The sequence below is a fragment of the Zonotrichia albicollis genome, chromosome 7 (genome assembly GCF_047830755.1).
Source record: "Zonotrichia albicollis isolate bZonAlb1 chromosome 7, bZonAlb1.hap1, whole genome shotgun sequence".
NCBI lineage: Eukaryota > Metazoa > Chordata > Aves > Passeriformes > Passerellidae > Zonotrichia > Zonotrichia albicollis.
The window spans coordinates 27,358,247-27,380,910 of NC_133825.1; the positions used below are offsets into that span (position 1 = coordinate 27,358,247).

At 41.7% G+C, this 22,664-nt stretch overlaps 1 long non-coding RNA gene across 1 annotated transcript; it reads right to left on the minus strand.

Moving 5' to 3' along the window:
* Window positions 1-11,525: 11,525 nt before the first annotated feature.
* Window positions 11,526-20,420, minus strand: LOC141729498 (uncharacterized). The gene is made up of 3 exons (XR_012580999.1): window positions 20,291-20,420; window positions 13,950-15,264; window positions 11,526-11,728 (listed from the first exon to the last, which is right to left on the minus strand). It is a non-coding gene; the product is annotated as an uncharacterized LOC141729498 (long non-coding RNA).
* Between the last annotated feature and the right edge of the window lie 2,244 nt (window positions 20,421-22,664).

Consider the following 22,664-nt stretch of genomic DNA (forward strand, 5'->3'; position numbering starts at 1 on the left):
CTTGTAGTTTTCCTCTCTTTGCTTTCTGTGCATTGTACTTTTAACATTTTAATATCCATGTCTATATTTAGAGGCACCTGCCAGCCTCTTGGGCTGCAGCACCACAGATATCACAGCCAGAGTGTGCTGGCTCCACTGCCACTGGCTTTGTCCTTTGCTTTCCTCTGCCTCAAGTAACTCTTGCATGTAAATATATTTTGCTTCCTGTTCTGTAGAACTGAAGAACCACAGACGAGTTAAAATGGGCAAAAGAGCCTGCCAATAATAAGTGGATGTTTCAGAAACATGATTTAAGAAGTCTTGACTGGAAATCAATTAAAGTCCATCACAGAGTACTTGAACTTCAAGACATTTTAGTATGAAGTTGAGGCAGGAGGGAACACCATCAGGGTCCTTTATAATGGAGAGATCCAGTGTTTTCATAAAGAGATAAAAGCAGACTTCCCAAGGACAGAACACACTCCCTCAGACTTTTGCACAGGATTCAGACTAAACAACCTGAATTTAATCGAGATTTTCCTTTCTCTTTACACATAAGCCAGCAGCCATACTGTGCAGATCTGTGTGGTTTGTGTAAGCAGCAATATCAAGGTGTTTTCTTACATTTCTAATAATAGTTTTAACCTCCATTCTGTGTATGTCCCAAGACTGGGGACATCAAAAGTACTGTAATCTGCTTGTTCCATTTATATTATTTTTCAATGTGCAAGTGTGCTTATGTTTTTTGATAAAAAAATCAGCCTGTTAATTACTCAGAAAGGTTCATATTAAACATATATATTAAAGAAATTGTCATGTCAATCACATCTGTGGCCTACTGGCTCATCCTTACCCAACCCTTCACAGTATAAGGGTTTTCTGGGAGTATTCTGGTGTGATCATCAAGTGCAGTATGTGATCATAGTTCAGAGAAAAAGAAACAGGAATTGTATTTCAAGTCACCATATGACTGTAAAATTGTTATTTTAAGTAATTTTTTGTGCAATTGCTTTAAACTCTTTTGGAGATTACTAATTTCAGAGTTTTAAGGGCATTCCTCTAAAAAATAGTGGTCACAAATTAATAAATGCAATGATTTAGGGGCCTTTGCCCCATTTTATTAACAAAATCCCAGAACAATTTATTTTAACATTTAATCACTGCTTTAAAATTTTTTTGAAAGAAGGCCATCATGTGTTTCATGTGGGTGCTGGAACACAGTGCCTCAGTCTGACTTTCTGCTGTTACCAGCACAGAGACTGATATACTGAAAAATAATTCTTTCACTCCAGGGCTTTCTTTACTGTACTTTATGTCCAAATATCTTTTCCCTGTGGCATAATATCCTAATTTACTTAATGTGTACTCAGTTTCAAGGTCCAAGTCTCTTAAGTGGTTTGTAGGATATTGTTCAGTGATAGTCTACAATATAGGAGACTGACAAAGAGTAGAAAACATACACAGGAATAGCAGGGGTTGCAATACCAGGCTGCAGTACAGAGCAAGAAATAACACAGGCAGCTTTAGAGTGGAACTTGAAACTAACAATGTTTATAGTGTAGATTTAAAAAAATATATAAAATAATAAGGCTAGTTGGGGAAACAAATGTCTGGTAGAGGAGAAGTGCAAGAATGGGGAAGACAGATCTCTAGGACTTATCAGATTGCACCTGGAGAACAGAGAAGCTAAATTTAACCAGCAAGGAGAAGTTTGCAAGAATACATGCTTAACAGTGGTTAAGCAACATAAAAACACTGAAATCAACCAGATTCTGATATTTAATGCCTCATGTCCCAGGAGCTGACTCAACAATAGCACAGTAATATTTCAACATACATTTTACAACATATTTCCCTTGCCAATGTGCTTAGGCCAATCTATAATTAGACATAATAATTAGGAGCCAGGTAATATATTATTTGAGTTGAATGAATGTTTTGCAGTAAAGACAAACACTTTTCTTGCTTGAATTTTCCTTAAGAAACCTGTATTTCCTAGGGATTGCCAGCTTACTACTTTGATTACTGTTTTGTCAGTTTTCTTGAATTGCAATGATTACTGTTTGTCTGGACTATTCTCAGTCACCTACACTTACACAGGAGCTAAATCATAGATAAAATAGAAGCTGAGAATTTGAAGTTTTATTTTGTGTAGTCCCATTACGTTATGGTTGTTACACATGTGGGTTCTTTTGAGGTTACATCTCTAAGAAAGTGAGGTCAGGTCTTCCTGTCAGGGCTATCATTTAAATCATCAGAAACTGTTCTCTTGACATGTTCAGTGGAGGCCACATCCCTTTCAGGTTTGTTACCTTCTGCTGGCCTCCCTGTGATCACTGACAGAGGAACTGCACATGGACACAAACAGCCCTGCCTTGCCTTTCAGCTCCTCTTCAGATCCATCTGGGAACCCCTGGGAAGGATGGAGGCAAGGATCTGCCTGTGTTTATCAAAAGGTGGCCAGTATGATTTGCCATTTTAATCTAGAGTCCTGGCCACCATGCTTAGGACTTCCAGGATTTCTATGCTGCCATGGAAACACATACAAAGATTTACCAAGGGAAGAAAAAAAACGAAGAAAAAAAAAGACAGAAATCTGGGAAAGGCAGTAGTGTTCAGGGGATGAAGTTTAATCCTCATTAACTGGTGTAATGTTGAATATGATTTGCTGTACTGCAGCTTTGTTAGTCAGCTAACAGCTTGATTTTACAACTCTGAGCACATACAGTTAACATTTTTATTTAAGAAATCCCAAAAAAGGTAATATGCCTTCTCCTGTAGCTATGGCTTGAAAAATAACTGAGTTAAAGCTGAGTTTCTTTATATGGTACTTAAAATTTAATAGTTGTTTTTTTTTCGTTTATTGATCTTTTGAACACTTCATTTGATACCGAAAGTAGAAGGAAGCTGAATCACCCGTTCCAAAGCCTTAAGGCAAGACTGGGCAGCCCAGATCTAAACTGAAATCTGAATATTGAAAGATCACCTTTCATCTATGCTGCTAAAACTAAACCTCCATTTCCTCCTCATCTTCCTGAACTTTGGAGTGGCTGATCTTGTCAGCCTGTGTAGAGGCTGTGGAAGGGAGCACCTGAACTGTCACACCAACCTTGGCTACGAATTGCTGCCTCTTCTAGACAAGAGCATTTTCTTCTGTATGTAGCATACCCTCTGCTTTTACTGTGAAATAATTAAAATGCTGCAATAGAATTCAAATAGCACAAGCACCCTGTGTGGCCCCACCACCTGCAGCAGCTGTGGCTCTGCTGCTGGTGGCATTGTCCTGTTGGGGGCACATTTGCTGTACGTGCAGCTCTACAGCCAGGATGGGCTTCTGATTTCTCACCCTGGCTATGCTACACAATGTGATTAAATTAGATCTCTTACATTGTTCACTGACTTCTGGTAAATTACACCTTTGATTTCTGGTCCAATGAAAAGGTGCTAATTATCTTTTTAAGTGCTCATTTAATGTTCTGCAGTGACATAAAGCATGAGTGCTGCCTCCTGTATGCCCAAACCTTCCAGAGGTTTCTCCCAGGCTGCTCACTCTCATCAGCCTTTTTCATTTTTCCTCTGCTCCTTCCCTCTGTCCCTCCAAGGCACCTGCTGTGTGCCAGTTCTGCAGCTGAATAAATCTACAGTGTTGTTTGCTGCAACTGGCTCCATTTTAACCCATGAAAAAAAAGAAAATTGGCATCCTGTCTGCATTGCCCAGCTCGAATTATTGTTTTTCTCTTAGATGGAGCTTAGCAGACCTCTCTTTGCAAATGGCTGCCCCTACTCTTCCCTTGAGAAAGAAGTTTGTATGGGGAAGCATTTCACCCATGCCTTACACAGCCTGCACCTGCCCTTTATGTAAACAGTTTATGAAAGGTCTCTGCTGTTGACTGTGCTTTTGTGCCCAGTAGCCCTTGGAGGCCAAGGTGCCCAAACCCACCCACCAGGACACACACAGCCCTGGGGAGCAGCTGCTGCCAGGGGCTGTTATCTCCTGGAAAGCAGCCCATGGCCTGGGCTCCCCACGCCCAAAGTGGTGGAACCCTGTTAAAGTCCGTGGATGTCCCTTGGGTAGCTGGGACCCTGTCCTGCTCTCAAGTTTCTCACTTCATTCCCTGTCCCCAGACCTGGATCCAACCTCAGCAGCTCAGCTGAGCTGTGCCAAAGCTGTGGCTGCTCCCCGGTCTCCCAGCTCTCACATGGGGACACGGCAGTGGTCCTGCAGAGGGATTTTCACAGCAGCTTTCTGGCAGCCCCACCTCCCCTCCTCAGGGAGAAACTGCTCAGCACTGGTGGCTCCCTCTCTACGGCTCTGGCCTCAGGTTTTCCATTGTGGCTTTACTGCAAGGAAAGCAGAGGCTTAAAATGCAGTTGTCACCTAAGTGCATGTAACTACATTCTGTAAAAAACCTGCCAGATTCGAACAGTCTGTATTTAAATAGTGGAAAAACCCCAAACATTGCTTTTCCAATTGCTAATGCTGTCCCTGCCAGCTCTCCCTGTGTGTTCTGGTAGGTGTCCCCAGAGCATCAGTGCCCCACAGCTGTACACTGGGCAGGGTCTGCCCCACACTCTGGGTTACCCTGCCGCTGGCAGGCCCCAGCCTTTTGACAGGCTGACAGCCAAAAATGTTTCAGTTTGGGTACTATAGATGGTGAAAATCCAGCACAGAAGCAGAGTGGCACTGACAGCACCCAGTGCCCTGTCTCTGTGGGAGAGGCCTGCTGATGAACCCACTCATTTATTACAGGTGGACCAGGCTGAGGCTGTTTCACAGGAGATTTCCCCCTCTCAGTCTGAGCACTGTGAAACCTTTTCCCTGCTAGCTGTGTTAGCTGCAACCTGTTGGCTCTGTCTCAGCAGGGGCTCTGCTCACAACTAACAGGCACAGCCGTGCTCCCGGCCTCTCTCCCAGGACAAAATCTGTTTGTGGAGCACAGCAGTGGCCAGGTTCAGCAGGGCTGGCTGGCATGTGCTCATCTACTTCTATTAGGTTTCTCTTTGAAAGCACTCTGGCATATTTTTTGTTGTTACTTCCAAAGACGATTAAATATGCCCTAGTTTGAACTTGAAGAATTATTTTGCTTTCACTCAAACATCCATCTATGCTATATGAAACCCAGGCTTGTGAGGCTGCTGCATGAGAACTGGGTTGCCCCCACCTCCTTTTGCAGAATCGTGCTGCCAGAGGTTTTATGCCCTAATCATTACCAAGACAAATATTCCCAGGCATCATAGTGAAGCACAGTTATTAAACAAAAAGAAAGGAAGAAAGAAAATAAGCTACAAATCAGATTTCAAACAGCACTTAGTTTACTTTACCATCACTTGCTTGCTATGTGCCAGGGAACCTGTAGATATTTGTAGGAATCAAGCCACAGCAGTGAAGCTGCTCTCTCTGGCTGAGTGTGCATCGGGGCCATGCACCTGCTTCCCTCAGTTCTGGTCCTAGACTCAGTTTCTCCAGTTGCCCCCGCCCTTAGACACATTTGCTACTGCACTCATTCATGGAGATCAAGCTGATACAGAGTGGACAACTTCACTTCCAGGCACGACACCAGAGACAAAAGAACTTGGATTACATCTGTTCCCTAACCTAGGCTGGGCACAGAGTAGCTCACTGGGGTTTGTGCTCTCCAGTGTCTCTGCAGCTCCTCATGCCCCACAACATTCCTGAGGAAGCAGGCTGCTTTTGTGCCATGCTGTGCACCTTAGCCCTGTGGGCACCTTGAATGGAAGTGTCTCTTTTATGTGGTGAGGGCACTGGACAGACTGGAGAGGCTCACAATTATGTATTTTGACACAGCCAATCTCCTGCAAAGGACTGAAGCCCAGAGCACTGTAGACACAATTCAGTGCAACCCCACTGACCTGTGCTCCTGGCTTCCCTCTCTGGTGTGGGCCCTTGGGATGGGTTGGGTTAAGAGCATTTTCCTGTTCATTGTCATCACTTCTTCCAGCTCATGCCTCCATCAGGCCTGTCCTGCACTGGGCCCTTGCACACTGAAATAGTTGCAGACATATTTTAATGAGGCCATGGGGGATGTAAGGACATCCAAGGACCAAAATAAGAAATTTTTTTCCTGGAATAGCACTTCTCCTTTACAACCTCTTTTAATATGGCTGCACTGAACAGTAAAACAATATTGATCTAACCACAGCAGTCTTCAGAATTTGGTCTCTACCAAAACTTTTCACAGTCCTTTATAGTTTGCATTTCTCTTCACAGGTCTCAAATATGCAGAATTGAGAATAAATAAGACTATGTCAAGTAGAGAGATCTACCCAGATAGTAAGAAAGATTACTCTATATATAGACCTACAGAAAAGACAGATTTATTTGTTTAGATGTAAACTGGGGAGAGTTTGTAGGTAGCAGTGATGTTTATGAGCTATTTATGGCCAGCTTGTGAGATGAGTCATTGTTGTTTTATTTTAGAGAAGGGAAACCTTGATGCATAAAAATATGGGAGTGTGGTTGAACTTATTGGAGGCACAATTTTTCTTACTTAAAATGCATTCTTACATTTCAACCAATGCAATGTGGTTTAAAGGAATACAGAGAAGGTAAGTCATTTTTTAAGGCTAGAAATTGTTTTTGTCCTAAGAAGCTGTGAGGTTAAATTGTTAACACAAGATTTTTGATATATTAATGACCCAATCCATTCCCCCAAAGAGCCATTTGGTTTCTAGCTTTTTAACTACTTTTTTTATTTATATTGAGGAAACAATCAAACTCTCATCTGGGACATTTTGCATTGACATCGGTATGATTGCTTTGGGCTTTTATAAAGGAGAATTAATTAAGGGCACTGATTCATGATTGAATCAGTTTCAACTTTGGTGGCTAAAGAGGTTACTTCTGAGGTGATAACCTCAGCTCTTCTGAACCCAACAGGAGTCATGAACCAGAGATGCCTCCTGCTGCAACTCACAGCCCAGCATGTTAACATAAATTGAAATCAATAGATGTTGGAATGAGTACACTGTGTGCTATGAACTGGGGTGGTCCCTTCTGCCACCCTGCTCCAGTATCTTCTGCCAGAAGGGTGGGATGGACATCAGGAAGTGATAGATTTTTCCATGGTCCAGAGCCTGGAAATCCCCTCTGTGTTGTACCATCGAGCTACAGCATGAAAAGCTGGATATTAAATATCACATCAAGCTGAATTTTTGTTAGACTCCTGTATCCGTTTGGCTTGGCTAGCACAACTAGTCTGGTTAATTTCAGAAGGAGTTTTGTGGAGGTTTATGGCTCTGCAAAACAATAAGCTAAATTCTGTATAATTTTAATTTGAAATAAGCCAGACAAAAGATATTCTTCCCAGTTCACATCACCGTTCCCTGTGCAATAAGTATTTTACACATGATTTTAACTCAAAGGTGGGAAGAGCGCCAAGAATGAGTTCCCAAGGTATACAAAACCTTACTAAACTGGAACGTAATACTAGGAAAAAAGTGCACATGCAGATGTGAATTGAACTGATCTTCAAGGGGACAACGTTTGCTTTTCCAATCCTATTCTCATTTCTACAGCTGCTGGTGATTAAAGCCCTGACTGTTGTAGCTACCACCAGTAAAAGAAAAGCCTAAATGTTAGTAGTGTCTCCAAGACAGGAAAAATTGAAAACAAGGTGCTAGTGTCTGGCTGTTAACACCTGAGACAAAGACCAGAAATACAGGTGGGTAATTTTTTCAAGAGAAGAGACTTTCATCACAGAGGAACATTAAAAAAAACATAGTTCAATGTCAGTCAAAGTTAGTTGTGAATTTGTGCAAAGTTCAGTGAAGTAGGTTCTGCAGATTTTCTTGGAAGAAAACAACATGTGATTACATTGCTCAAATGCTTCTATTTTTGTCTAAAACTTGAGTTAAATATTTGAATAATGAAGGAGGAAAAAGACATCCCAAGTAAACCAGATGGTTTAGGTACTTTTGGAGTAGAGCAGAGGTAGGGACATTTTCTCAACTGCTTTTAAATCCATGGCTTATATGCATATAAAGTAGCAAATTTCTTTGACATTAATCTCAATTTCTGAAAATTTTGTATGTCAATACATAGCTATTTATCTTAAATGAATTTGGCCTGGAAACTTCTATAGATTTCACCTAATGTCTACAGACTGCATTTGATCTCAGATCTGCCATATAGTCATTTCAGTAAGAATATATGTGATGGCAAAAATGTACAGCATTCTTATAATTAGGCATCACAAAACATTTGTCACCATTACTGAGTTGTAACTTAGGAACTATATTGCAAAAAAGTGAGAGACTCACCCAAAAGAGCATCCTCAGTCATTCTTCCCAGCACAGGCTGATCTCTGTCAGGGATTTTTGGCTGTCATTATCTCATCACTACGTGCAGCCCTCCCTCTGCTCACTTTCACTGGGAAGGGCGAGGTGGATGAGGCACAATCTGGTTCCAACCAAGGAATGACCAAACCACCACAAGTCTGTCTGGTTCTGCCAGCCTCCTCAAGGCTGCAGTTCCCTGGGTAGTCTTGTATTAATTGCCAAACCTGGTACCACTCAGGCCATGGGATTATTTTTAATTCAAGAAGTCCTCAAGGTTTTCACTATTTGCAGAGGGCTGCCCCCCATAGTGACCATGCTTCTCTCTGCAATGAGTGATGATGCAATTCCTACTGCTTTCTTAGCAAATGGAGAGAGGTATAAGGAGTGGCACTCCATTTCTTATTTGGGTTATGAGTCATCAGCTCTCACCTTAAATACTAGGGCGAGGTCTCCCAGTCAAAAAAAAAGTTGCTCTAATAATGGAAGAAAAGTAGCCAAGCCTGGAGAGAAGGTTTAAACTGATAGTTGTGACAAGCTTAAGTAACCCCCACATTAATTAAGCCAAAACCCCCATAGGAGAGGATATTTTGTTGAAAAAGCAGGGCCTCTACTGGTTTAGAAAACCCATTGGGACTGCACTCACTCATGTAACTCTGCGGCATCTCACAGTATTAGAAAACTTGTTTTACACTGTATTCTTTCTGAAAAATTAAGCCTTCTGTTTCTCCCCCCCATCACCTAAATTGCTGATAATTATAGCAGTACTAGAGTTGCTAATTCTCAGGCTTCTGGAAATCAACTACCACTGTTCTGAAGCAGAGATCTGGTGCTCATGCAGAGCAGAGCCCCTGACCCAGCTCCTCTGTGTACAAACCTACACTGAGCTGTGCAGGAGGCAGGAAGGGATTCTGATTTATAGCATCTGAAGGGCCGACCCAGAAGCTGGAGTAAATGGGCTTGATCTAGCAATTCCCAACATCCTCACACTCCAGCAGTATTAACGATCAATTAGGAGGCACTTTGTTTCCATACCGCTGCAGCAATAGCTTTAGCCCTCCTTTGAAAGGGCACAAAAGGGCAGAGGGCAATGGCTGAGCAGAGAGATGACAAAATAAAGTGGGGAGAAACCAGGGACTCTTAGGAACCTAACTGCAAATCTTGTAACAAAATGCAATTGGACAGAAGGGACTTGGTTTCAGATGTAAAGTAAGCTAAATAGGTGAAAGAGTTCTCTTTAAACTGTCATCATTAATTTAAGCCAAACTTAATTAAAAAAATAAACTGAAACAGCTGGGTGTAGGAAGTGGCTGGCTGACCTCAGTACTGAGGCTGTTTTCCTTTCTCCTTTTAAACCATTGTTCATCAGCTTCCACTTAAGGCAAACCAGAACCGTCAGACTAACCACAATCAAAACCATAGGGCTTGCTTGCATCTAATATTTCTGTGTCATGACATCCATTAAAAAAAGTAAGGAGTATCACTGGAAATGGTTTTACACATTCACATGGTGCCATGCTATGTTACCTGAATGACAGGACCAGTGAAATACTTAAAGCCTCAAAGACATCTTCTATTCCAGAAGATCTTTGAATGTGCTTAAGTGTTTATAACGCTTTAAAAACCATTATTTCTACTTATTCTACATAAACTTCTGAATAAAAGCAAAATCACTGTTTTGTCCCTGCCTCTTACCCTAGCCATCCTTTGTCAGGCTGAGGTAAATAGTCAGATCTTTGGGGTAGTTGCTATCTTACGATGTGTGCCTGCAGAGCCTCTCCTACTGCATTTCTGCCTGGCTGATCCATGCAGAGCTGCAGTCCAGGTCCATGCTCATGGCTGAAAGGTGGCCTGCTTCAGCTTGGAGGAAGAGCAGTGCTCTGCTCCTCTGGAGGGCACACAAACCATCTCATTTAGTTGATTTCCAAATAGCGGGAATATAAAAAACCTGCCCCAAAACCATTCTAGTGCTAATGTCATTGTGCTAGTCCAGCCCAGTGGCGGGTTTATTCCTGCACAGCTGTCACCATGGAGCCCTCTCAGAGGGAAGGACTACTTATGGCTCACCTAGTATTGATTTTCTGTTGTGGGATGTCCAACAGAACATCTGTTTCTATGGGAAAATACTAGAGTGTTATTGAAACTCATCAATTCTGCAGTAGGAGATTACTAACATACAGCACACTCCCTATACATTTCAAATACAGATCAAGTGATAGTTTCTCAGAGAAGTTATTCCACAAGTAATCAATTATCCCTGTGAAGGAAACAAGATCTCTCAGCTTTTTTCTTAGCTGATAGTCATCAATGCCCTCAAGCACATCCTTTTTACTTTGGTGGGACTTACTAATGTGTCTGAAGTTAATAATATGTTTAAGACCCATATTTCAAGAGCCTGAAAGACTTATATAATGCAAATAATCATCCTACCTTTGCAGAGCTTGTCTTAGCTTGGAACAGCCATGAGAAAGTCATTCAGGAGCATGTTTTACCACACAGAGAACAGAACTTAAAAAAACATTTAACACCACACACAAAACCCAGGATGGACTAATGAATGTTCTTGCAGTAGTGAGAAACCTTAATCTCATTCATCATGGTAACAAAATGGTGGTTGCATCACAGCTCCTGCTGCAGCAGGGAACACTGGTGCATGCACATGTGCCATGTACAGACATCAGGTTACAATATTTTTCAGTATCTCAGTAGCATATTGCCACACTTTGGAATTTCTAAAGGCAATTCAATTCAAATATCCCAATCTGTAAAACTTTCATTTTAAGTCTCTATTTTTGGTATTAGTTATCATGTCTAGATTCCCAGTACCACTGTAACAAAGTAGGAGTTTCTGGTGGTTTTGTGTGAGTTCTCAATCCCTTTTAAATTAGTCTAGTTAATGCATTTTTATCTCAGTGACACTTGTCCTCCCAGCCCACTGCCATGGCTATGCAAGTTGTCTAATGGCTTCGAAAAACCTGCTGTCTTCTCTGGATCATTTCACACCTTTAAAAGGACCATCTATCAATTTGCTGTTAAAAGAAACACATCAAACTCAAACCCATGGTGGTTCTGTCTGTGGAAAGGAAATGGTGATCTGCCCATCCAACAAGGATTAAAGTTACCTTGTTCCTTTCTGTTCTGGCTAACTCCTAAATATCAGCTGTGACTGTTATGGATGCACTCAGAAACGTGCCAACCACAGCAGGAGCTTGTGCTGCAAAGGGCAAAGTGTTGCTCAGTGCTGTGCCTGGTATGTCCCCCTGTGGGCTAGGGGAGCACTTACCTGGTGCTGCTCTGGGCTGGGGCACTGCTGAGCAGATCCCAGAGCTCCTGTCCCCTCCGTGGTGGGACTCCTGCCACCTGGGAACGTTGGTGTTGCCTGGCCCGTGCTGCAGGGGAGCCCAGGAAGCGTGAGATGAGTGGCACGAGCTGCCTTCCCGGGCTCTGCAGCACCCTGCGTAGTTGGAGCAGTAGTAGAAAAACATCAGAGGGTTTTTTTCCTGAAAAGCTTTGAAATCAATATTCCCGTAAATCATCAGATGCTGAAGAATAAACAGGTTGTCCTGGGATGAAGAAATTAATTTGTTTTACTCTTTGACCTGCTAAAATGCAAAAATTGCTGTGGAATTTACTCTGTGTGACACGTTCAAGCAACAGAGCAGTCTCCATTAGTGCTAGTGTTTTTCTAATTACAGCTATAAATAAAAGCTAACCTCCATCCCGATTCAAAATGGATTCCATGGACTGCCAGGTGCATAGGTGATACAATGCAGAGAGATGAATGCAGCAGCATTTGCATCATCATATTGACTTACAACTCGGGGTTAATTATTGCATTCTTTTGCCAAGTACTGGGACAGCCATTTTTAGTCATTTCCAAAATGCTAAAAAGAATCTTGACAGCTTCTCATTAGATTAGAATAGACAAGAAGCTTGAATCAACAGTGGAATTTTATTAGGGATGCTCAAGTATAAAAACAAGAGTTTTTCATTTTGATATTGTATACTTTACGCTATATTGATTTGGTTTTATTGATTTTTAATAAAAAAAGTGTAAGTGTTTCTCCAATGGTGTAAATTAATTGTTATTGTGCCGCAGAAAACAGAAGACTGCACCACAGTAATTAACATCTCCTGGCAAGGAGACTAAGTGAGCTTGCTGCTGAAATGGGCTTTAAAGCATATTTTGACATAGCACAAAGGCGAGCATATGCCTGCCAGGGGGGATGGCAGGGATGGCAATCACTGTGAGGACTCCGAGCAGGAGCCTGGCAGCTGCACAAGGTCCTGTGCCCCTGAGCTCAGCTGGGGCAGGCACAGGCTCCCAGCCCTCCTGTGCTCTTCACACAGCGCTCTGGGAGCGGCTGTAATGGAAGGTGGGGTGTACTCCTCATGTAGCAGCTGTTTTGAGGCAGCTCACCAAACTGCAGAGGTGTAGCTGTGACCTTTTCTGGTGCTTTCAGTTCTTGGCATCCACATTATCCTCTGTCATACCCAGGATGCCATGTGTAGGAGTAGGGGGCTTCTGGGCAGCTCAGCACACAGAGAGACCCTCAGGCTTGGCTGAAGCTGATGGGCACTGTAATGGACTAAGGAGCTTGGTCCCCCCAAACAAGGGAAAATGGAACACCACATCCAGCAGCTATTACAGCATCAGCTGAAATGAGCAAACTGAAAATAAACATCTCTTCTCCTCCTCCATGAGGCACCTTTAGAGGACTTGAACAAACTTCAGTATAATGAAGTCAATACAGCTAATTCCTGAAAGATTACAGTTCAACTAAGAAGGAAAAAAAAAGGACCTTCTCTCTAAGTAATGAGTAAGGAAAGGAAGATACAGATAGCTGAACAGATTAATTAGCAGCTGGGAGATGAATACTATTGTGTTAGCTACTGTAACTTAAACCAACTCAATCCCTTCTTTTGAGACCATCTACATTACAGACTAATTATAAGCTATGTGCTACAAGACAGGAAGCTCCTCTTAAATAAGTTAAAACACAGCCAGTGACAGTGATAAATCCATTAATAAAAAAAGAAAGCTCTCTATAGCTTTTCTCACACAACCAAGTTTTCTTCTTTTGTACTAAGTTAAAAAAATTTTTGATGAAGTAAATAAAATTTTATCTCAGCAAAATGGCTCCACATCACCCAGAAGGTAGTCTGTGTGTACTCTCAGACAGAATGTAAAAACTGCTAGTGAAGACTAATGCTAAAGCTGGAAGTAGCAGGACACGGAATATTTATAGGAATATTTAAAGGAAACTCAAAATGAATAGAGGATGTCTGCAGGAAGGAAGAGTCTGTAACCACCCTGACTACTGCAACCACTAAGGTCTTCAGATTTAGCTGAGAGAACAGCTAAAGCCCAGCCTCCAGCTAAGGAATCAGCATCCTTTGGCCTCTCAGGGACCTGGTGTATATCTCTTGTCCTAATCTCCAGTTTCAGGGAAGCTTACACTATTATCAACTCCCTGGTTGCTAGTTCTCTGGTGAAGATCCTACATCTTGGCACAATCAGAAGGACATTGTGTAAACAGGCAGAAGATTTCTGTGACTTTTTTTTTTTTTTTTTTTTTTTTTGTTGGAAGTGATATAAAAGTGCAAATTGATAGTGCTTTATGTTTTGTTCAGAGGGACATGGGTTACATGGATAGGTAAATTTGATCTCTCACCTTTCTCCAAAATGTAACTAAAGCTGAGGTTACTTCTGGATGCTCCATCCCACTGCTATCTCTTCCTCTTGTGCAGACCTTCACATGAGGGTCTTGCTGTGGCATGCACATCAGACTCAAAAAGAGTGTCCATCTGTCTTAGCCTTTGGTACATATCATCCAAGAGGAACCAATCTTCTTGTGAGAGCACCAGTGTGGTCCAGCTATCTGGAGCAGAATTCAGTTCCAGGCTGCATTAGAGGTTCCTTTGTGACGCTTCTATGAAACACATTTCAATGATTTTGGACAATGGAACTAGGTATTGTATAAAAGTAAAATTCTCTCTCAAGGTAGTATCTTGCTATCTACTCTTTCTATTGTCAAATTGATTTTTGCCTGTAAAGGGCAGTTATTGGTGTACACATATTCCCAAGTACTTCAGACATCCTGCTTGTTGGTTACAGATGGTTCCAAATCAAAGCCTCAGATTTCCAAACCTTGATATTTCAGATAGATTTAGAAATAAAGGAACAGAAAACTTTATTCCATCAAAGTAACAGTTTATGAGATTAGTTATAATACAAAATTTATTCTTCATGAGTACCATTTTCCACCCTCAGTCAATTTTCCAGAAGTCCTGCTACTGGATGAATGACTCAGAAAGCTTCAGACCTGACAAGCATGGCCTGTATGAGCAGATGGTACAAATTAAGGAAGTTGTGCTCTGTTATTTCAGCCGAGAATCTTAAGTTCAAATTTTTGTCTCTGCTTTTCATACAGTTGTATTTGATATCAGGAGCCTAAATCAGTGCAAATAGCAGCAAAACTTTTACTGGTGTAAGTGGAAGACTGAGATGGGCAAGACTTCCTCCAAACAGGCTCAATAGAAGTCACAAAAGTGACAAAATGTATTAACATGCACATGGGCAAGATGAGACCTATAAGGCAAGAGCAAAGCCATGGGTGATTCTAACTCTGCTTGGTAGAGTACTGCATGATCAAAACTTGCTTTAAATTTTAGGAAATTCTATCTTCCAATGGGCTGGTACAAAAGATATCTATACTGTTAAGTGAATCAAGGCATTATGGTGTTAGTCATGCTGATAAAGTTTTGTTACCCTTATGGTGATCTGTAGGAGAAGGAATGTTTGCCTGCAGAGGAGATAAAACTGTAAAACTGCTCTGCTCTTGTACTGCTGTGATTCAGTGCTCAGGAGCTATTTCCACCATAGAGAAGTTCAGGTCCAACAAAAATCCTCTGGCAGTTTCAGCTAGCGACGTCATGACAGCTTCAGACAAAGCCTTTTGCTCCAGATAGGATATGAATTGAAACAATCTGGTAAAGGAAAACATTCAGTCAGTATTCAATAGAAGTGCAAGTCTAAAAGTCTCCCTCCCCACCCGACATGTTTTAATGAATACATAGTTACAGGATGACTAGTTATCTCACAGTTTTCTTGTGTCATTAACTGAGAAGAGAGTTTTAAGAAATCTTGTCCCCACAGAAATCTTGTTCATGTGTTTTATTATATGTTCCAGCACGGGCACCACTTTAGTTTAATGGTATGTTGGATGATGGCACAAATTTATAGCCAAAGGTTTACATCACAGACAGCTGGAATGAATAACAATAAATTAATTTAAAGTGCTACAAAAGTGCTCCCCATAGTATGCAGTGCTTATATGCTCGAGACTAATAATTTATAAATGCACATCTTTTATAATTCTGGTCTAAAGTCCTGAAAGCACCTGGTTAAAAAGCAGTCACATGACATAATTATTTTTATTAATATTCCAAATGCATGGTTAGGGTGGGCACCATGGTCATTAGCATTAGATAGCTTTCATTTATGATCCAGTATGATGAAGCAATAGCCAGACAGAAACCAGTCAAGCAGTGGCAAACAACCTTTGGGAGTCCTGGGGAGTTCCTGCTGCTTCTTTCACGTGCTCTTTAGAAGCAAGTGATCATCACAGATAGGGCTGTTTCCCTTCCCTTTGCTTCTCTGTTGTGTTTGTCACATTAGACACTCAGAAGGCTCAAAGAATAAAAAGTGCTATGAGTGCAGCCAGAAGCAGCTGTGCATCTCTGCATGGCTTTCCTTGCATCCCCAAACACCAAATAGCAGCAGAAGGTGCAGAAGGCAGAGAGGGGTGCAGAGGGTGCTCTAACCCCTGCTCTCATTACACCAGCAGTGCTAATTTCAACACTGAGCAAATTGAACTCTAGTACAAACTCCTGCTTGGATGCGGTAGGTTACCTGAAAACCCTTTACACTTGCTTTGGGATGACACATTTTTGGTTCTGTATCAGGGAATAAGAGAGAAGTGATGCCTCCAGGCAAACAAGTATTTGCAGTAAAGCATTGAGGAGACTGAGGATCAGGGCAGGCCATAAGCTTTCCTTTTGGGGAACAGGACTATTTTTTTCCTGGTGTAACAAAATGTCTTTCTGCAGTCTTCCATGGTGAAAGGGTAGATTCACTAGTACTAGTGAGGGTAAAAGAGAAACCAGCTCAAATAACTTGGGTCATGTTGCATCTTTTTCCCCAGTACAGCTCTCTGGCATACCTCACTGCAGGGATGTCACTTGCTTTAATACCACCCTTACTTTCTCCAGGCAAATTTGGCTGCTTTTGACCTTTCTTGGTGAAAAGAATTTACTTCTTAAACGCAGAGTTATTAATCTGAGGTTATAGAAGGAGTCCTTCACACTGAAAGAAGGATCATGAATAATTTCTGTGTCTCTTCTTTTGGGCCACTGCCACATATTAGCCTACATATTTGAGTCATGGCAGATTGAAAAAACATGCACCACAATCAACCCCTTTCACTTTGGTGGTTCTTTAGCAAAGGAAGTGGAGTGAGACACAAAGTGGGCAGAAGTATCATCTTCTGGTCCCTCCCTGTGGGAATGTGTCAAATTATGTCAAATGCTCACGCTTACTGAGGAAACTATTGGCCGCGGCAATAGTTTCCTCAGTAAGCAATAGTTATGAATTCCAGCACCTCCCCTCTCTCTTTTTAAAGAAAAGAAAGCTGTTTGTGCTACACAGAATTCAAGTCTCTAAGTAACAATGCCTGATTAACTTTTTTCCACTATCACAAATATTTGCAAGTTTATACTCTTTCTCCTCTTCCTTTCTGGCTTTCTTTGAAAGTACTTTGTAACGTAACACGTTTTTCCAGAGGTCAATGGGGACATATTTGCATTTTGATACACTTCAAATTTTTGCCTGCAGCACGCCACTCAAATGCGCCGTGCTAATCAGAAGCCAGTAATGATCTCCTGCGTGCTTCAAGCGGGTGGCTGGGCATAGAAAAGCACCTCAAAATGCAAAATTTGTGACAGAGCAATACTCAGTAAAGATAAATAAATACAAAAAAGGGACGATGCTGGCAACAGCAGTTTGGATTTGTGAGCTGAGGGTTGTGCCTGAAATAAGCAGCTAATGTGTTTATGTGCACCACTGGAGTGATAAGGGGATTGGGGGGGCTCCTGCCTCAGCCGGCTGCACTGATGGACTGCAGGTTTCTCTGAGCAGATCACTGGGATGTCAATATACCCAGATGAGGCATAAGCATTTCTGAAGGCTTTTTATATTGTCAGGGATACCTCATGTTCTGAACAATCCAAATCCAAGATTAGGCAGGATCTAGGAAAATGGGGCAGCCCCAAAGCATGGGTTTAATCTGTGTGGAGGTCTTTTATTTTTAGTGGTAATAATAGGTTTACAATCAAATTTGCCTGCCCAAAATGAGGGGGGGTGTGTGAAGCTGTATGGGAGAGAAAAAAAAAACCCAGAACCCAAGAGATTATTTACTAACAATATTTTTTTTTAAGCTTGAATATCTTTGACAGACAGAGTCAAAACCTGAGCACTTCCCCAGTAACCATTGCATCAGGAGAAAGACTCCCGATAAGCAGATGTTGCTTAGGCAGCAATCAGCCAGGCAGTGTGTGTGTGTGTGTGTGTGTGTGTTTGTGTGTGTGTGTGTGGAGGGGGAGAGGGATGGAGAGAGAGCCAGGCAGACAGGTATTAAGGCACTGTGGTGAGTGTGTGTGTGGCTGCAAAGGATGGCAAACTGTGTGTGAGAAAATGACATATGAGTGAAACCAAGCTGCTCTGCTGAGTATTTTATACCTATTTTTAAGAGAAAGCAGCAAGAAGAAACGAGGAGAGAGAGACTGAAAAGACAAGGCAGGAATGACCAAGCAATTGCATGTCTGGGCTGACAGCAGCATAAGGCAAGAAACCCAGGCATCAGGGAAATAATCTAAAGCCATATTGATTCGTTTTGGAGGTGAGAAAAAGCAGATGCACTTAGCTACTATGGAATGGCTCTGACAGCAGCTACAGCTGCTTGATTTTTTTTTTTTTAAACGAGTTTCATTCACAGAAAGCTGGCACTGCAAACCCAAAGCAGCCTGCACCCCTCACTGTGTCACCTCTTTCCAGCTGCCATCAAAGCGTGCCCCAGCCAGGCAACAGAGCCCTCAGGCAACGCCAGAATGGAAGAGGAGAAAGAGAGGGACGGGGGACGGCAGCGGATCAATGGCTGAAATTCAGCAGCTCTGGCCATTTCCAGAGAGCTGGCAGCGTTTGGAGGCAGGGCAAGGCCATCCATCTCCCAGACAGACAGACAGCCCCAGGAGCTCTGCCCACCCCCAGCAGTGCACAACACAGGGCTCAGAGGAGAGAGGGATCCAGGACTGGGCACTGCTGGTCCTTGCAGCCACAAAATGGGAGGTGCACACGGCATGGAGAAATCAGGGGGTTTAGTATTCTGTAGGAAATCTTATGTTGGGGAATGGGGGTCTCTGCATGGAGAGGATGGGGGTTCCTACATGGAAACACAACAGGTGTTGCCTGCACTGCTTCCAGTGAAGCAAGCACTGTGTCAGGAGGGCCTTTGCCCTTTAGATCTGCACTGACACCTTAATTCTGCTGGTCCTTCATCTATTTATCCAAAGATGTAATTATAGAATTCAGAGACACCATGGCTGAGATCTTCAAGATGCTGCTTTTCTGGAAGGCTTGTGAAGGTGTGCCCTAGGTGACACATCCTCAGTCACAGAGTGAACCTGATGCTCAGCCAAGGCTTCTGAGTCTTCCCCAGACTCGGATTTTTCTCATGCAATCAGCTTATTCTCTATGAAGTGTGGTTTCAGACCTATAAAATTAAGTTCAAACTGCAAGCATAGTTACATCACGCAGTTCAAAATTTTCATTTTCTGTTTAAAAAGAAATCAGACTTCACAACAGTGAGGGTAAGGGATGTCCAGGAAGGTATCCTTAAAAATAACAATAGTATGGTTTTATTCAGTCTGAAGTGAAATTTGGTGTGGTTTTATTATTTCTGGAAACAAAAATCTAGGTGCTTTTCTGAATTAAACCCCACCTGCCCTCATAGCACCTCAGATACTGTCCCATCCTTCCTGTTTTCTACACCAAGAACCTCAAGTATAACTAGGTAGGAATGTGTACGTGTGTGCTCACTGGCTTGGTCTTTCACAAACATCTGCTGAGGAATATCCTATCTGTATGAAATGTGAGTTTGGCATAGAAAAGGTCAGAAAATTTCTATCAGGACAATTTTCCTAAAGAAAACAGCTTTCAGGTAGATGGAATGCTTTGCAACTATATAAAATTCCATTTTTCCATAGAAAATGGTAGTCTGGTAAAAATTTAATATTCACTTGACTGAAGGTACATGGACAAATAATCTAACATTGTCCTAAGTGGCACTTATTCACATTTTTTGTTGGCTACACTGTGGAGTGTAAATCCAGAGTAACTTTCGTGGCCTCATTCAAGTTACTTTGACTTATCCTGTTGCAACTAAGTTTGAAATCTCAGTCTGGTTCTTGTGATTAATATCTTTACCTTGTAGGTTTATACATACAGAGAAAAAACGTAAAAAAAAACCCCAGTGCAATTCAAACCAAGAGGCTTAATGGATTCTGCATCAAAACTGTTTTAAAGAGTTCCAACTCCCAGAGGATTTGGTTTCAGTACCAGTGGTTAGAAAATGTCAGAATGTGTAAATTTATAATTAAAAGTAAAAACATACAACTAAGTACTTAAAATAATTTACAACTATATCTTTATCAGCTATAATTTGAAAATGATCAGTGTTACACAGAACACTGGCTCAATTTTAAAGGTTAGGTACATCTTCCACTAAATTAAACATACTCTAGAATATCTTTAGATCTGATGACTGAGTAGTTTAACAGCATCTTAGTAATATTGAAACATCTTTCTAAGTCTTTAGATTTATTAGTAGGCCAATATATTTTCTTTTTCACTTGCTAAAAAAATTAATCATTTGCTTTAGATAAAAGAAACAAAAATTACCATGAGATAGGGTATGTCTTGTCCTCAGAAAACCTCAGACCATTCCCACAGAAGCCAAACACTGGGTACAAAGTCTTTGTATTACTGGAAGTACTTTAGGATCTGGATTAGGAGTCAGTGGTAGTTCCCTGCATGGATTCAAGTGGAGAAGTTAGTTATTAATATGCAAATGCTACTTTTTATTTTTAATTCAGCAGGTTTGCAGGAGGCCAGATCACTTCATCTAAAAGTATCAATTAAAATGATCACGAGTGCTGCACAGCTTTAGTGTGACCGCTATCACCTTGAGCAGGATCTCCTGTAATTGGCTTTTAATGCTTTTCCAAAGGAGTGCCAGTTTTCTGCATCTGATAAATAACTAAGTTGGGGCAATTCTGTTCTCCAAGGCAAATATATAAAGTGAAGGAAACAGGATGAGAGCAAATTAATCCCTAGTGTAAACTCACTGACTTCAGTGCTATTACACTAGAAATACTTGCAGATTGGGGTTTCTTATGCAAAAACTGACATGAATTGTGTCTAATAAGAAAGTACCTTAAATCATGCCTTGGGCAAAATAGTTCAGTTAATCCCAAAATGTTGTTGCAAGAAAATCCCTTCCTTTCCACAGTTTTCTAAGGGAGCTATAAGGCATGTTACATAGCCAAGCTTTCCAAGGACTTTAAATAATTTATTTTCTTGATTCAGATCAGCCTAATATTTTTGTGAAGCATTTTATTGGTCAATTTTCATCTCTTTCCCCCTCCCAGCCACATACCAAATAGATTTATGAGGTTACTTACTGCAAAACTTCACAGTTTTTCAGTCAGCTCTTGCATATATTACAGAAAATGCCAATTCTGCTTCCTTGTCTCTAAGCCCCTAAAATAATCTGGGTCCCTTTTTAATTCTGCTTGTATGAAGTCAGGAAACATTTTCCTAGATTTACATGAGCACTAAGTTACACAGTTGCCCGGAAATTATTTTTTAAAATTTCAGTATATAATAAAACCAAAAGAAAATGAAGTGAAAATGGCCAGTGTGAGGAAACATTGGCACTCAGTCAGAAGTTAGGTGCTGAGTTTTACTTTCACTCTTCTGCCCTATCCTTTCTAAAATGAGAGAAAATAAACACTAAGATGACAATACTGAAATAAGCCCTAAAACATTTCAGAAAAATCTCTGCTATGATTTTTTTTTCCTTTGTAATTGACATATACACTGGTAAATCTTTTTGACAAAATAATGTTTACAGGCAAAAAGGATTCTGTCAAATAATTTTCAGCCAGCTTTCCAAAGGAACACTGCTGTGAAAAAAAAAAAAAATCCTTCCCAATGTGTCTGTGTGGTGTGACTGTGCCCATTTATGACTAACCCTCAAGCCCAAGAATTTCAGGTTTGCCCCAGTGCTGAGTGATTGCTTTCTTTCCTACCATTGCTTTCATTTCTGAAGATGGCAGCTTTGACATGAACAGAGCATGCTGCTCCCTATTCCCTTCTCAGCACTTCCACATGCAAAACAGCAGCCACACAAGTCCCATCTCTTTGCTAGTGACGTGCTACCATCAGACCCACTTGCAGTGCTGGCAGTCTGAAATATTGCTGAGTAGGGCCAGCAGGAGCTGGATCTTAATGATTTGCCCCCTCCCAATCATTTGGGTTCATTGATTTCTCTAATTAAATATGCATTCCAGTTCACCATTATTCCCAATGATCACATTTAATCTCAACAACAGGGCCAGAGGTACGAGGGCCTGTGCTTACACACTGCTTTTGCCAGCCCTGCTGTTCTGCAGGGGCCCTTGGATGCCTCCAGGTATTTGTCTGGTGCTGTTTGGCTACATCCTCCTTTCCTCATTGAACTCTTTTCCCCTGTGTATTCAAGCCTCTCTTCCTTTCAGCTGAGCCTTCCAGCTTTGCTTTGGAGGGCTGGGGCTGCAGCTCTGTCTGACAGCCGTGTATGTAAAGCTGATTTATTTGGCTGCTGTGGCTCTGCGCCAGGGAAGAGGCCTCTCAATGGTGAAGCTGTTAGGAAACTAATTGCATGATGGACTGCAGTTACAGGAGAGTCTTCACTGTTTGCTTCATCTAATCACATTTGCTACCAAGGATGTTTCTTGTTTGCCCCTTTTCCATTGTTTGAATTGGAGGAATACCAGGTTTACACCAGGGATGGGCTTGGCTGATTGCTTCCCAAGCCTGTATCACTAGCTTGTCAGTCCCTTCATTTGTTAAAGAGACAAAAAATACTGTCACTGGTGTGAGTGTTCCCTTGCTTGCTCATCTCAGACTGGGAGGCTCTGGACTTGCCAACTCTAAGTTCAGCACTCTTGTTTGTTCTTCTTGTGCTGATGAAGTCACTAATCTCTAAATGAAGGGCAGGGAGCTGTTTGGG